At 36.1% G+C, this 16170-nt stretch overlaps 3 pseudogenes; 2 read left to right on the top strand and 1 right to left on the bottom strand.

Annotated features, from left to right (window-relative positions):
* The first annotated feature begins 7771 nt into the window (after positions 1-7771).
* On the top strand, positions 7772-9293 carry LOC125419332 (photosystem I P700 chlorophyll a apoprotein A1-like; annotated as a pseudogene).
* A 25-nt stretch (positions 9294-9318) lies between these two features.
* On the top strand, positions 9319-12189 carry LOC132804188 (photosystem I P700 chlorophyll a apoprotein A2-like; annotated as a pseudogene).
* A 2509-nt stretch (positions 12190-14698) lies between these two features.
* Positions 14699-16170, bottom strand: LOC132804105 (photosystem II CP43 reaction center protein-like; annotated as a pseudogene).

Raw genomic sequence — 16170 nt, 5'->3', positions numbered from 1 at the left:
ATACATATAAAAGGCTACCAATTAAACTTCTATAGATGGAAGGATTTACCTTTGGAGAATCATCATCCTTCACCAACTTGGTGCCTTCATTCATAGGTGTGGCAACGCTATTACAATCCTCCATGTCAAACTTCTTGAGCAACTCCTTCACATAGCTTTCTTGAGATATGAAGATGCCCTTGGATGATTGGACAACTTCAATTCCAAGAAATTATTTCATCTCTCCAAGGCTAGACATCTCAAAGTTCAATTCTAGCTCACTTTTGAAATTGCTCACTTCTTTCTCATTATCACCGGTCACTAGGAGGTCATCAACATAAAGAGACACCAACACCATGCAACCATGAGTCCTAATATACAATGTAGGCTCATTAGGACTCCTCCTAAATCCATGCTTTGTCAAAAAACCATCTATCTTGGCATACCATGCCCTAGGAGCTTGTTTAAGGCCATACAAGGCCTTGTGTAGCTTGTATACCTTATCTTCACTTCCTTTCTTCACAAAACCTTCGGGTTGCATAACATAGACCTCTTCCTTCAATATTCCATTCAAGAAGGCTGACTTCACATCAAGGTGATATACTTTCCAAGACTTTTGTGCCAAAATTGCAAGGAGAAGTCTTACGGTTTCCATCCTTGCAACCGGTGCAAAAGTCTCTCCATAATCCACACGGGCTTGTTGTGCATATCCTTTGACAACAAGCCTTGCCTTGTGCTTATTTATGGACCCATCTGGATTGTACTTGGTCCTAAAGATCCACTTCACCCCAATAGCATTCTTTCCCTTCGGTTTTGTTACCAAGCTCCAAGTGTCATTCTTGTTTATCACATCAATTTCATCTTGCATGGCTTGTCTCCATTCTTTTCTTGCCATAGCCTCATGGACATTGATTGGATCACTCAATGCCACATTACACCTTTCATAAATCTCATTAAGAGGTCTTGTGCCTCTCACACCATCACCAATCTCCAAATCAGCCCCTATGGAGATTTCTAGCTCATTCTCATCATATTCATCATCATGGGCAGCACCTTCATCATTTCCTTGTTCCTCATCATTATCATGAGCTTCAAGTCGATTGTCTTCATCCATACTAGCCAACTCCTCCTTACTACAAACCCATTTAGCTTCCTCATCAACTTTCACATCTCTACTTATCACAAGTTTCTTGGTTTCCAAGTTATACACTCTATATCCCTTGGTCACATCACTATAGCCAACCAAAACACCAACTTGTGACCTTTCATCAAGCTTTCCTCTCTTCTCTTGTGGTACTAGGATGTAACAAATGCTTCCAAATACCCTTAGATGATCAAGAGAAGGCTTATATCCAAACCAAAGCTCAAATGGGGTTTTACTCCTCAAAGACTTTGAGTAAAGCCTATTTTGGATGTAGATGGATGTATTAACTCCTTCGGCCCAAAACTTCTTTGGCAAGCCACTTTCAAACAACAAACATCTAGCCATCTCCATGATGGTACGGTTCTTTCTTTCACATACACCATTTTGTTGTGGTGTGTATGGTGTAGTGAATTGATGAACTATACCATGATCCTTACAAAGTTGTTTGAAAGTCTCACTTGTGTATTCCCCACCATTGTCCGTCCTTAACACCTTTATAGTGCAACCGGATTGATTTTGCACTAACTTCATAAATTCTACAAACGTCTCCAAAGCTTGTGATTTTCTTTCAAGGAAATACACCCAACACATTCTTGAGTAATCATCAATGAAAGTTATGAAATACTTGCTGCCATTTAAGGATGGAACACTCATAGGACCACAAATATCCGAATGTATAAGTCCTAGCTTCTCCTTTGATCTCCAAGAACAAGATTGAAATGCTAGCCTAGTATGCTTTCCTTTTTGACACACTTCACACACATGTTCTTGCTTCTCCACCAATGGCATGTCTCTAACAAGTTCATGTGTGCCTACCAATGACTTAAAGCTAGCATGGCCTAGTCTTTTATGCCAAAGTTGAGAGGTGTTCTCAACTTTGGTGTTCAATGCAACCGATGCACCATTTTCATCCATATTCAACCTAAAATTCTTGTTCTTCATTCCAACACACATTAATTCATTTCCATGTGGATCAACTATAGTGCATGTCATGTTTGAGAAGTGTAATGCATATTTGTTCTCAAGCATTTGACCTACACTAAGTAAGTTCTCACATAAAGAAGGTACATAGAGAACATCATGGATAGTTTTAGTACCTTTGGTGGTGTGTATCACCACATCTCCTTTGCCTTTCACTTCCATTAAGGCTCCATTTCCAATTTTGACTTTGTTGTGGCTGCTCCTATCCAAGTTTGTGAACCACTCATGCTTGTGAGACATATGGTGTGTTGCTCCACTATCAATGATCCATCCTTCATCATTCTTGATACTACTAAAACAAGTAGCAACAAACAACTCTTCGGATTCACTATCACTTGCATTATCTTTAGCAACATTTGCTTGTTGCTTATCTTTCTTGTTTGCCTTGCATACTCTCTCCACATGACCCTTTTGTTGGCATTTATGGCAAAATGCATCCGGCCTCCACCAACACCCTCTTGGACGATGACCTTTCTTCTTGCAATGGTGACAAGGTTCATAGGACTTCCTCTCGGGTTTGCTAGTTTCACCTTTCTCCTTTGTGACCTTAAGCTTGTTCTTCTTTTGATTTTGTGTCTTTTGATGTTGTTTAGACACAAATGCAGCCTCCATTGATTCTTCATGTCTAATCCTCCTCCTTTGCTCCGTAGCTTGCAAGGCATTCACCAACTCGGTCAAGGAAATTTCATTTAGGTTCCTTGACTCCTCCAATGAAGATATCTTCGCTTCAAACCTCTCGGGCAAGGAGACCAACACCTTCTTTACAATCCTTTGGTCACTTAATCTTTCACCTAGCACCCTAATTTGATTCACCACATTAAGAAGCCTTGTGGTGAACTCTTTAACCGTTTCTTTGTCTTTCATCTTGATGGTCTCAAACTCCCTCCTTAGGTTAAGGATTTGCATTTGCCTTGTCCTTGTACTCCCTTGGAACTCATCTTAAAGTTTGTCCCAAGCTTCTTTGGGACTCTCACATGCCATTATCCTTGAGAAAATGGTATCACTAATACAAGAATGAATGGCGGTGAGAGCCTTGAAACCTTTAGCCAATTCCTCCTCATGGTGCTTGATTTGGTTGACCGTTGCCCCTTGTCTCAAAGGCTCGGGTTCTTGGGGATTTATGGTGACCTCCCAAAGACCATAAGCCTTCAAGTAGGCTTGCATCTTGATACTCCAAATGTTGTAGTTCTCCCCATTGAAGATAGGAGGAGAAGGAGTTGAAAAACTTGAAGAAGCCATGTGAATGTTGCTTTCTAGTATGAAGGAATATGAAAATATATTTGTGCTTTCAAGTATCTCTTCACTCTCAAGGAACGAACCAGCCCAAAAACCTCATAAATCTCATAAAAATGTGCCTTGCTCTGATACCACTTTGTTGGGGTGAGAAGGTTATGACCAAGAGCAAGCTAGCTTGAAGTGTTAGCAACAAGCAAGCTTTTGGTGATGCTCTTGGGAATGGTTGTGTGTGAGTTGTGTTTTTAGGTTTTGGTTATGGTGTTTTCTGGTTTTTAGGGTTCCTAGAGTGTTCTAAGGTGTTGAAGAAGAGATAAGAAGAAGGGGACCACGTTGCTTTTGAAAAATGAGGCTTAGATGTTTAGCCATTTCATTCATTTTACAATATAAGCTTGAAATTACAATTAGTTCACACATGCCAAGCATGTGAGCTTACAAAATGAGTAAAGTATTTGAAATTTAAAAAATAAAAAAGTCAACACCTAACTTTTCATACACAAAAGATTCAAAAACCAGCTGCAACATGTCTATTCCAAATATAGTAAAAAGTGGCGCATGGTTTGAACTAAGTTCCTATTGTTTAACTAGTTTGGGTAAACAACCAAACTAGCTTCACCTACTTAGTTTACCTTTGTATCTGCTTATGAAACTTGGTTTGAAGCATCCTTGGTCATCAATAAATATTGTTCCAAGAGTTAGGAACGTTCTGGAACCGGATCATGGGCCAAACAGCTCCAAAACTGACCCATACTCTGCATACTGGGCCCATCAGATACAGCACTCTGTTTGGAATAGAAAATGGACTTTCCCATGTTATTTGGACCTGAAATTTGAACCATGGTCTTCTATATATGTCTGTAGACATCCCTCAAAATTTCAGCTCAAAACTCGATTTGCAACCTGAGATATAAGATAAATAGTGGAACTATGTTGCTGAAAATTATGAATCCAGCACCATAGGCATTTCAAGCATAACATTCCTACTCTTTTGTGTATAATTTTGCCTATACTTTTGCATACATAACATAGGCACAAAACATTATCAAAATATACCTGGAATAAATTAAAACATACAAAAAAATATAAACTCATAAAAGGAAATGATTTGATACCAAGGTGTACATGCTAGCCGGTGACATGCACCATCAAGTGGCAAAATTGCCACACTTCAACATGCTCTCCATTGCTCCTCGGGCACTCCATAATTAAATGTCACACGTATTAAATTTTTCTTCCATGTTGTTGATGTCATGTACCATGACATCACATATCAATTGGAAATTGAGTTGCACACAATAAGCATAAAAGAAGTACTAAAGAGTCAGCAGTGCTCTAGAGTGAATATTATTTATTTTTTTATCTAATTACTCTTAGTATCATATTTTATTAGCTAATTTGCAATGCAATTATCTAGAAAACGTATACAAAGTAATTAAATTTATTTAATCATGCAATTGTCAATTGAAAAAGTATTGTATCTAATTTTAGATATGAAGACAAAAAAAAAATTATCAAAAAATAAAATATATCTTCTGCACATGTTTTTCTTTGTTAACAAAGATGTATAGATCATTATCTTTTTTTTAATAATAGAAGTGCATAATTTTTAGTTCCTGAACTGCGAATATATATGTATGAAATTGATATTTCATTAATTAATATATTTTTATTTATAATAAATATATATTGTTTAAAATAGTATAAATTGTTAAATAAAATTGATTCAATTGATAAATTATTTATGTTTATAATTTAAAAATTATAAATTTGAAAAATGAGCATGAAGGAAAAATTATTATAAAAATTAAAAGGGACACAGTGTGAGATGGAAGAAAAATTCTGATATATTTTCTTGGACAGTAATCACCACACCTCACATGCATGCACTCCACTACTCTTCTGGCACATCATAATTTTAACATATTTTCTTGGGCACTAGGCATGATAACTCACATGCATGCACTGCACTGCTTCTCTGGCACTAATTTTAACATAATTTTTCAATTTAATTAATCTTAGCATCATATTTTATTAGCCAATTTGTTGATACGACCATCTAAAAAACTTATACAAAGTATTTAAATTATTTTACCATGAAACCGTCACCTCAAAAAGTATTGTATCTAATTTTAGATATGAAAAACAAAAAAGATCCCAAAATGAAATACATCTTTTGTACGTTTTTTATAGTTGGTTCTTTGTTAAAAAAGACATACAGATTTTTTTTTTTTAATAACAAAGATGTATAATTTGTAGTTGCTGAAACAACGTATATATGTATATAATTGATATTTTAGTAAAAAATGTATTATTTTAGTATATTTTTAATTCACAGTATGTATAATCTTTCTTTAAAAATAATATAAAATACCATGATATGCATATTATCATGGCCTTTTATGTCAACTTAATCATATGTTGAGGATGCCTAGCTTATGCAGTAATAATGAATATGTATGTAAGTATGTATGGTTGGTACCATTATAGTTTATGATATGGCAAGTTTATGTTATTTTTATGATATACTATGGTCTTTCAAAAGAAATATTGTTAAATTGTATTATCCTTTGGTCTACAAATATTTGAAGAGCCATTTCTTCTTATGTATGTAACCAGGAGTGGAGCCTTGCAGACCATGATTTAAAAATCCATGTAATAAACATAATAACCTATTCAAAATAATGGAAAATTTTTTGTATTGTAAATTTAAACTATGATGTATGGAAAGTGTGGAAATTTTGACTGAATGAATTAATTACCCAACCTAGCTACAGGGTGGATCCAGAGTTTTTTATTTGTAAGCATATACAAAAATATATGTGTGTGTGTGTGTGTAAGATATTGATATAGTAATTAATGCCCAATTACTTGTGCTTCCACTTATTTATAGCTATATGTTAAGTGCCTAACTCATGCGTGATGCGCGACACTAGCACAAATTTCCTATATATGCATATATATGTAGATATGTATATACAGATATGCAGTTTTGACAGGCAATGAACAATTGAGCTATTTTCTTTGGTACATACTTAAGAATATAGTAACTAAGCTAGCAGATCCAAGGCATGGCTACTGGTGGTTTGTCCACGTCTGGCCAAATTTTATATGGCACTAAACAGATTATAAAGTATAAGGGCCAGCACTATGATTGGTCCGGTGGCACTGGAAATGTTCCATACCCACCAAATGTTGGCATTGGAGACCGGCATTCATTTCTTCATCTTAGCACTGATGAATCACTTGCTCACTCATTAGGGGGCTTTGTCTGTGATGGTGATGGGAATCCATCCGTGCCTGTACAACCGACTACCTGCTAGGGTACCAATCCAATACAGATGAAGACCGGACCAATCACTAGAGCACAAGCTAAGAAATTTAAAAACAACCTGGCTGAATTCATATAGGGAGTTATCAATTCACATAAGGGTTTATCCATATCTGAATATACAAGACCTATTTATGCATCCAAATGGTGGAGGCCGAGTTGGACCCGGGTAGCTTTTTTACTGCATTTATGGACTTCGGGCACCACAGAATAGGTTCAACACTTCTTGAATTCATGTGATATGACTAAGAGGTCATGGAATCAAGTCAAGGCAGAAGAAAAAGCATCCAAGAAGGCCATTTGCACGTGGATGGAATTGTTGGCATGTTTTGCTGTATTTGCTGTTGGCTTTGCTATATTTTGTTTATTTGGCATTTTCTCTTTGTTCCAATCAAGGGCAACATATGGGAATCATTATTAATCCTATTTGGCATCCTAAATGGCATATGGGAGGTGATTTGAAGCCTTTACAAGCTGAAAATTGGTCAAAGATAGCTTAGTTGTCAAACTAGTCAACTAGTCAACTAGTTTCCTAATTTGAGTTTGACTTTTTGTTTTAGGAAACTAGTTTTATTTTGGTTTTATTTAATTATTTTTCTGGAAAATTAACTTAGGAAATTTATTATTTTATTATTTCAATTGTAAATTAATTAATTTCTAATTCAAAATAAGGGAATTAATTAATCCAAATTAGTTTAGGAAAGCATTAAAAATTCGGCCACCATTGTTTCCTAATTTCTTTGGGGCCGAATTTTACCTAGCAAGTTAGGGTTTATTATTTTGTTACTTTAGCCTATTTAAGGGCTATTTTTTCAATGAGAATGCACCTTTAATATTTAACATAAAATATTTGTGAGAAAGAATTCTCTTTGTTCTCTTTGAACACCTAAAACACCATTAGAGAGTGAGTGTTTTAGTTTTGACTTATCAATACAACATCTATCACCTATTATGGTATCTTCATCATATACCAATGTTTCTAATCATAGGTTGATTAGGGGTTGAGGTGACCATAAGAACTTGAACTTAATTTTTTGATCCGGGCTAATATAATACGGGTTTAGAAGCAAGTCGAGCTAAGTTCATAGCAGATGGCGTGAATGATAATGGAAGACAGATTCAATGGATTGTGGCATGGGACAATACAGCCAATGTCCCAAAAAATTGGGTAACTATATAATTAAGCTGGCTAGCTAGTATATATTATATTTAAGTTAATATTGTATTGGTTTACTTTTGTGTCTGTCTCTATATATATAATCATGCATGCATGCATTTAGCATTTAGAATTTGGACACATGATCATATGAATATATGCTATTAATTTATTAGCTATGTCAAATTCATTATTAGTCATCATTTGGCAGGACTACTAGGGCTTGGGTCTCTTTCTTTGGTAGGGCATCAAGTACATGTCTCTTTACTGATTAATCAATTTCTAAATGCTGGAGTAGATCCTAAAGGGATTCCACTTCATCATGAATTTGTCTTAAATCGGGATCATTTGGCTCAACTTTATCCCAGTTTTGCTGAAGGAGCAACCCTTTTTTCACCTTGAATTGGCCAAAAAATGCAAAATTTCTTACCTTTCATGGAGGATTAGATTCAGTAACCGAGGGTCTATGGCTGTCCAGTATAGCACACCATCATTTAGCTATTGCGATTCTTTCCTAATAGCAGGTCACATGTATAGGACCAACTGGGGAATTGGTCATGGCATAAAAGATATTTTAGAGGCTCATAAAGGCCCATTTACCGGCCAAGGTCATAAAGGTCTATATGAGATCCTAACAACGTCATGGCACACTCAATTATCTATTAACCTAGATATGTTGGGCTCTTTAACCATTGTTGTAGCTCACCATATGCATTTGATGCCCCCTTATCCATATCTAGCTACTGACTATGGTACACAACTTTCATTGCTCATATATCACATGTGGATTGGTTGATTTCTCATAGTTGGTGCTGCTGCACATCCAGCCATTTTTGTGGTAAGAGACTATGATCCAACTACTCGATACAATGATCTATTTGCTCGTAGTTCACATTTAATACCAGATAAAGCAAATCTTGGTTTTTTTCTTCCTTTGTGATTGTCCTCGAAGGGGGGGGGGGGGACATGTCAAGTATCCGTTTGGGATCATGTCTTCTTAAGGCTATTATGGTTATATAATTCAATTTCGGTAGTAATATTCCATTTCAATTGGAAAATGCAGTTAGATGTTTAGGGTAGTATAAATGATAGTGGTAACTTATATCACGAGAGGCAACTTTGCACAAAGTTCCATTACGATTAATGGGTGTCTCCACAATTTCTTATGGGCACAGGCATCCCAGGTAATTCAGTCATATCGTTCTTCATTATCTGCATAATGCCTTTTTTTCCTGGGTGCTCATTTTGTATGGGCTTTTAGTATAACGTTTCTATTTAGTGGGCATGTATATTGGCTAGAACTTACTGAATCCATCGTTTGGGCTCATAATAAATTAAAAGTTGGTCCTGCTACTCAGCCTAGAGCCTTGAGCATTGTCCGAAGACGTGCTATAGGAGTAACCCATTACCTTCTGGGTGGAATCGCCATCACATGGGCATTCTTCTTAGCAAGAATTATTGCAGTAGGGTAATGGCTAGGAGGACTTGAAAGGCATTATGGCATTAAGATTTCCAAGGTTTAGCCAAGGCTTATCTCAGGACCCCAGTACTCATCATATTTGGTTTGGTATTGCTACCACATCATGACTTCGAAAGTCATGATAATATTACTAAGGAACGTCTTTATTAGAATATTTTTGCTTCCTATTTTAAGTAATTAGCAATCAGGAGGATTGGGAATCCCATTTTGGTCATGCAATTACTAAGATCTATTGCTAAGATCTATTGCTCATGCAATTTGGGAATCCCATTTTGGTCAATCAGGAGGATTGGGTTGCTCTTGGCCTAGTGAATATCACTTATTCTGGTGATAGGGGGTGCTCTTGGCCTGGTGAATATCACTTATTCTGGTGTTTATCAGTGGTGGTATTCAATTGGTTTACATACTAATGGAGCTTTTTTTTTATTATTTCTTTCTTCCATATCTTTAATAGTCAGTTGGTTACTGATACGAACCTAGGACGACCTGCTCCTAAACCCGTATTATATTAGCCCGGATCTCAATTAAGTTCAAGTTCTAATGGAATGGACCTCAACCCCTAACCAATCTATGGTTAGAAACCTTGGTATAATGTAGATGCCACAATAGGGGATGGAAAACCTATTGATAAGTCAAGCTAAAACAACCAATTCTCTAATGGTGTTTTAGGTGTTCTCAAAGAACAAAGAGATAATTAATCTCACAAGTATTTTCTTAATCAAATCAAAGTTTTTTCATATTGAGAAATAAGCCTTTAAATAGGCTACAAAGCCACGAAATAAAACCCTAAAAATAAAGAAAACCAGCCACCACACATAAAGAAACCTAGTTGGCCGAAACTATACTTCCTTTCCTAATCTAAGTTTGATTAATTAATTCCTTTATATTAAATTAGGAATTAATTAATTTACAATGGAAAGAATAAAATAAAAACCTTCCTAAAGTTATAAGTCCAGAGAATAAATAAATAAAAGCCAAAAAGTAATGGTAGTTTCCTAAAACAAAAAGTAAAAACAAATTAGGAAACTAAAAATGCTAGCCTTTTGATCAAGTTGACTTTGATCAATCTTTGACCTCTTTGAGCTTCAAATCAGCTTCGAGATTCTTTTTAGGATGCCAAATAAGCTGAATATGAAGTCCCACACGTTGCCCATGCTTGGAAAAATAAGAAAAGGCTAATACAGTAAAATACAGTAAAGCCAGCAAGCAAATACAGCAAATTCGGCCATATGTATTGAACCCATAAAGCATTGGAACCATTTCATGCTTCCCGGACTCCAAAAATGTACCAAAACCATCACCTGGGTCCGTATCGGCTTCCACCACTTGGATGCTTAGAATAGGCTTTGTATCTTCAAGTATGGAAAAGCTTTGTTGAGATTGATTACCCTCTGTATAAATACTCCCAGGTTTCCCTTAAATCTCCTAATTTGAGCTCTTGTGATTGGCCTAGTCTTCATCCGTGTCGAGTCAGCACCCCAACGGGTTATCGGTGGAGCGGGCTCGGGTGGAATCACATCAGTTACACCTACAATCGAAATGGAAACCATGCATTTTTTTAGTTTAAAAATGCCGAATCGTACCTCAATCATCATTTATCAGGACTATTCGAAGTAAGTTCATTGGTTTGGACAGGACATTTAGTTCATGTTGCTATTTCGGGAGCCAGAGGGGAATACATTCGTTGGAATAATTTCTTAGATGTACTGCTGTACCCCCAAGGATTAGACCCACTTTTTACAGGTCAGTGGAATCTTTATGCTCAAAACCCCAATTCAAGTAGTCATTTATTTTGTACCTCCCAAGGAGTCGGAACTGCCATTCTAACCTTTCTTGGAGGATTCCATCCATAAATGCAAAGTTTATCGCTAACTGATATTGCTCATCATCATTTAGCTATTGCATTTATTTTTCTTATTGCTGGTCATACGTATAGAACTAATTTCGGGATTGGGTATAGTATAAAAAATCATTTAGAAGCACATATTCCTCTGGGGGGGGGGGGGGGGGGGCAACTGGGGCATGGACATAAGGGTCTTTATGACACAATAAATAATTCAATTCATTTTTAATCAGACCTTGCTCTAGCCTCTTTAGGGGTTATTACTTCCTTGGTCGCTCAACACATGTACTCTTTGTCCGCTTATGCGTTCATAGCACAAGACTTTACTACTCAAGCTGCTTTATATACTCATCACCAATACTTCGCAGGATTCATCATGACAGGGGCTTTTGCTCATGGAGCTATATTTTTTATTAGAGATTACAATCTGGATTAGAATGAGGATAATGTATTGGCAAGAATGTTAGACCATAAAGAAGCCATTATATCCCATTTACGTTGGGCCAACCTCTTTCTATGGTTCCATACTTTAGGACTTTATGTTCATAATGATGTCATGCTTGCTTTTGGTACTCTAAAGAAACAAATCTTGATCGAACCTGTATTTGCCCAATGGATACAATCGGCCCATGGTAAAACTTGATATGGGTTTGATGTACTTTTGTCTTCAACGAATGGTCTCGCGTTCAATGCAGGTCAAAGCATATGGTTGCTTGGTTGGTTAAATGCTGTTAATGAGAATAGTAATTCACTATTCTTAACAATAAGACCCGGAGACTTCTTGGTTCATCATGCTATTTCTTTAGGTTTACATACAACTATATTGGTCTTAGTAAAAGGGGATTTAGATGCATGTGGTTCCAAGTTAATGCCAGATAAAAATGATTTTGGTTATAGTTTTCCTTGCGACGATCCGAGATAAGGTGGTACTTATGATATTTCAGCTTGGGATGCATTTTATTTGGCTATTTTTCTGGATGTTAAATACCATTGGATGGGTGAATTTTTATTGCCATTGGAAGCACATCACATTATGGCAGGGTAGTGTTTCACAATTTAATGATTCTTCCACTTATTTGATGGGATGGTTAAAAGATTATTTATGGTTAAACTCTTCACAACTTATCAATGGATACGACCCTTTTGGTATGAATAGTTTATCGACTTGGGCATGGATATTTTTATTTGGGCATATTGTTTGGGCTATTGAGTTTATGTTCTTAATTTCCTGGCATGGATATTGGCAGGAATTGATTGAAACTTTAGCATTGGCTCATGAACGAACACCTTTGGCTAATTTGATTCGATGGAAAGATAAACCAGTGGCTCTTTTTATTGTGTTGTATTATCCTCGATAATACATTTCTTTCAATGGAGAAGGGGGACTACCTCCTTATATTTCTACATTTAGGATCCGACTTGTATCATTGAAACTAAATTAATAAGAATTGAACCATTATGGCAAGAAAAAGTTTGATTCAGAGGGAGAAGAAGAGACAAAAATTGGAACAAAAATATCATTTGATTCATCGATCGTCAAAACAAGAAATAAGCAAAGTTCCATCGTTGAGTGAAAAATGGGAAATTCATGAAAAGTTACAATCCCCACCCTGTAATAGTGCACCTACACCCCTTCATCGATGTTGTTTTCCTGCTGGAAGACCGAGAGCTAACTATCGAGACTTCGGTCTATCTGGACACATACTTCGTGAAATGGTTTATGCATGTTTGTTGCCCAGACCAACAAGATCGAGTTGGTAAAGATTAAACAATCTCTTAATTTTTCTATTCATTTCTATGATCGATGATCATAGAGGGCCCTTTTACCATTTTGTATATATGGTCGAGGGGCACATTCAATCCTTGTTTGCCTATTAGTTTCCCACTCGTCTTTTCATCACGGGTAGAGCTGCTTGGTAGCTCATAAGGCTCATAACCTTGAGGTCAGGGGTTCAAATCCCGTCTCTACAACATTTTTTTGACAAAAAATTTTGGGTTTGGTTTTGTTAATTTGTTAACTAGTAATTAATTACAGTTTTTCTTTGGGAACGGGAGAAAAGGAAAGGGGGATAGAACCAATATACTATTGTGATCAACTTTACTTAATCCTTTATTCTATTAACTTAAATACATTAAGTTATTATTCCAGGTGGATGGCAGGAATCGAACCCGCATCTTCTCCTTGGCAAAGAGAAATTTTACCATTCGACTATATCTGCATCTTTTTTTTCATTCCTGATACGAAATGTATAGATTATATTGGAGCAAAGCTGGGCCAAATACTCTCTTTCATTTTTATATTTTATGTTATTTATAGTGTATATAATATAATTTTATATAATTTTGAAATTTATTATATTATGATATATTGTGAATAAAAAAATAAATAACCTTTTTTCGTTTATATATCTTAATATATATTTATATATTATATTTTATTTCAATATAATATTTTTTTATATAGTTTATATATAATTTATGATACATATTTATTTCATATTTATGTAAACAAAATTTACAAAACAAATACACAAATACAATAAGTTTGAACCCTCTCTATAACTTTTAGAATTTTTTTCCTTATTTGTATTTTATTTTTAAGGCTTATATGGAATTTTAATGTGTCTCACAACCTAAAAGAATTCAGGGAAGGGTCAGTTGTAGATCTAAAGTGAATAGGTTCAAGAGATGAGAGAATTAAGGATACTCACCAGAAAGACTAATCCAATCCATAATGATGTACCGGAATATACAAAATTTTTGTTATCTGCCAAACCATTAGGAGAAGCAAATACAACGGCTACACTAATCAATAAGATTGATGAAGAATCAATTAATGCAAAAACAGCCAATTAGAAAGCAATAGTCACGTTTCTAATCATCCAATCTACTAACAAAAGAATTTTACCATTTGATCTCTTTATCAGCCAAAAAATTGTAAAAAAACAAAATCCATCATAGAAGTATTTTACCATGACTCCATCATTGATTCTATATGACTTATTACCGATTTTAGCCATTTTTTTTATTAAGGCATAGAATCGAGGGTGGTTTTTTTTACTTTATAAAGGGGCATGCTGGATCATGTATCTATATATATACAGACAGATAGGCCTATAGATTCATACCCGATATTTTATGTAGATAGTAATGGTATCAACTCATATGTCCGTGTTCTATTCAGTAGAAAAACAAAATAGAAATTAGCTCTCAAAGAGATGGCCAAGTGGTTCATAGCTCTGGTCTTGAAAACCGGTATAGTTCGAAATGAAGAACTATCGAGGGTTCGAATCCCTCTCTCTCCTTTCTTGGTTTGGTGAATAGATTTGTTGCTTTTCTTTATTTTATTGGTTTTGCCCTTTCAGTATCATAAAGGGAAATGGCTCAGCTAAGTAAGATAGCCGAGCCAGAAAAAAAAAAGAAAAAAAGATTAGATATAAATGGGTTGAAAAGAAAGGAAAAAGGAATACGTTTTTAATCTGACTTTATCTGCCTAACCTAATATGTATGGTGGAATCAAATTGATTCCTACTTCAAGCATCAGGCTTCTTGTCTCAATTAAGATGGGTCATGGAAAGAGTAGGTTTAAATCATGATCAATTCCTTTTTCAAATCCTACGGTAGCTGCACAAGCCCTTCCCGCATGCCATAAATGACCTACGAATAGGAAAAATCCTAGAACAAAATGAGAGGTAGCTAACCAACTTCTAGGAGAGACATAATTGACTGCATTGATCTTGGTCTCTAAGCCCCCCACAAGAATTTAAAGAACCTAAAGGAGCATGAGTGATATATTCCACAGAATGCCATTGTTGCCAAGGCTGGATGTCTTTTTTTAGCCTACTCAAGTCCAAACCATTGGGGCCCTTTAGAGGTTCTAACGAGGGAGCACGTAGATCCCAAAAACACATAGTTTCTCCTCCAAAAATAACTTCCCCAGTCGAGGAGTGCATTATATTTACCTAAACTGGTAGGTCCTTGAGCGGATCCCATGTTCACCCTAAGATGTTGGTCTCTAACTAGAAAAGTAAATGCGTGATCTTGAGAAGCTTCCATTCTAGTAGAACCGTAAAACTCACTAGCATAAGCGCTATTATTGAACTAGACAAAGCAACAACCAATAAAACCAAAAACAAATACCGCATCTAAACTAGAAGACAAAATAGGAACCTAACCATACATGTCATAGAAGTGCACGGCGAGCCCATGCAAAGGGTTTGGTTAAGATATGTCATATTCCACCAAGTATACAAATGGAACCTAACCATACATGCCCTCCAATTATATCTTCCAAATCGTCCACACTAACAATCCGCCCCTCTCCCCCAAAAGAGGATTTTAGTAAATAACCAAATACAATACTTGCGCTAAGTGTCAAGTTGGTAATTTTTGTTACATCTCCCCCCCCCCCCCCCCCCCCGGGAGCCTAAGTATCATCTACAACCCCAAAATAAAGAGCCTTGAACACTAGAAGAAAAGCATCTATACCTAACAAGATTAAGTGAATCCCCAAAATTGTAGTCATTTTATTTATATCTTTCCATACGTAACCAAACAATGGAAAAGATTCTTCAAGAGTTTCAGGTCCTAGAAGTGCATGATAAATACCACCAAAGCCCAATACTGTAGAGGAAATTAAGTGGATTACTCTAGATACAAAGTATGGAAAGGTGTCTAGAACTTCCTCCCCGAGACTTACCCCCCAACCTAGAGTAGGTAGGTGGGGAAGTAAAATTAATCCTTGTTCATACATCGGCTTCTCTGGTACGAAATGAGCCACTTCAAATAGGTTTATTACTCCGGTCCAGAATACGATTAATCCAGCATGAGCTACATGAGCCCCCAATAGTTTACCGGATAAGTTGATAAGTCGAGTATTTACGGCCCACCAAGTGAAACCGGTGGTTTCTTGGTCACGACCAGCTAAAGGTAAAGTTCCATTAAAGAGCGTTTCCATAGGGTAGAACCTCCTCAGGGAATATAAGGTTTTCATGAGGTTGATCTTGAGTCGCCATCCAAGCACGAA

The sequence above is a fragment of the Ziziphus jujuba genome, chromosome 6 (assembly GCF_031755915.1).
Source record: "Ziziphus jujuba cultivar Dongzao chromosome 6, ASM3175591v1".
Lineage (NCBI taxonomy): Eukaryota > Viridiplantae > Streptophyta > Magnoliopsida > Rosales > Rhamnaceae > Ziziphus > Ziziphus jujuba.
This window is presented reverse-complemented; position numbering and strand designations above follow the sequence as displayed.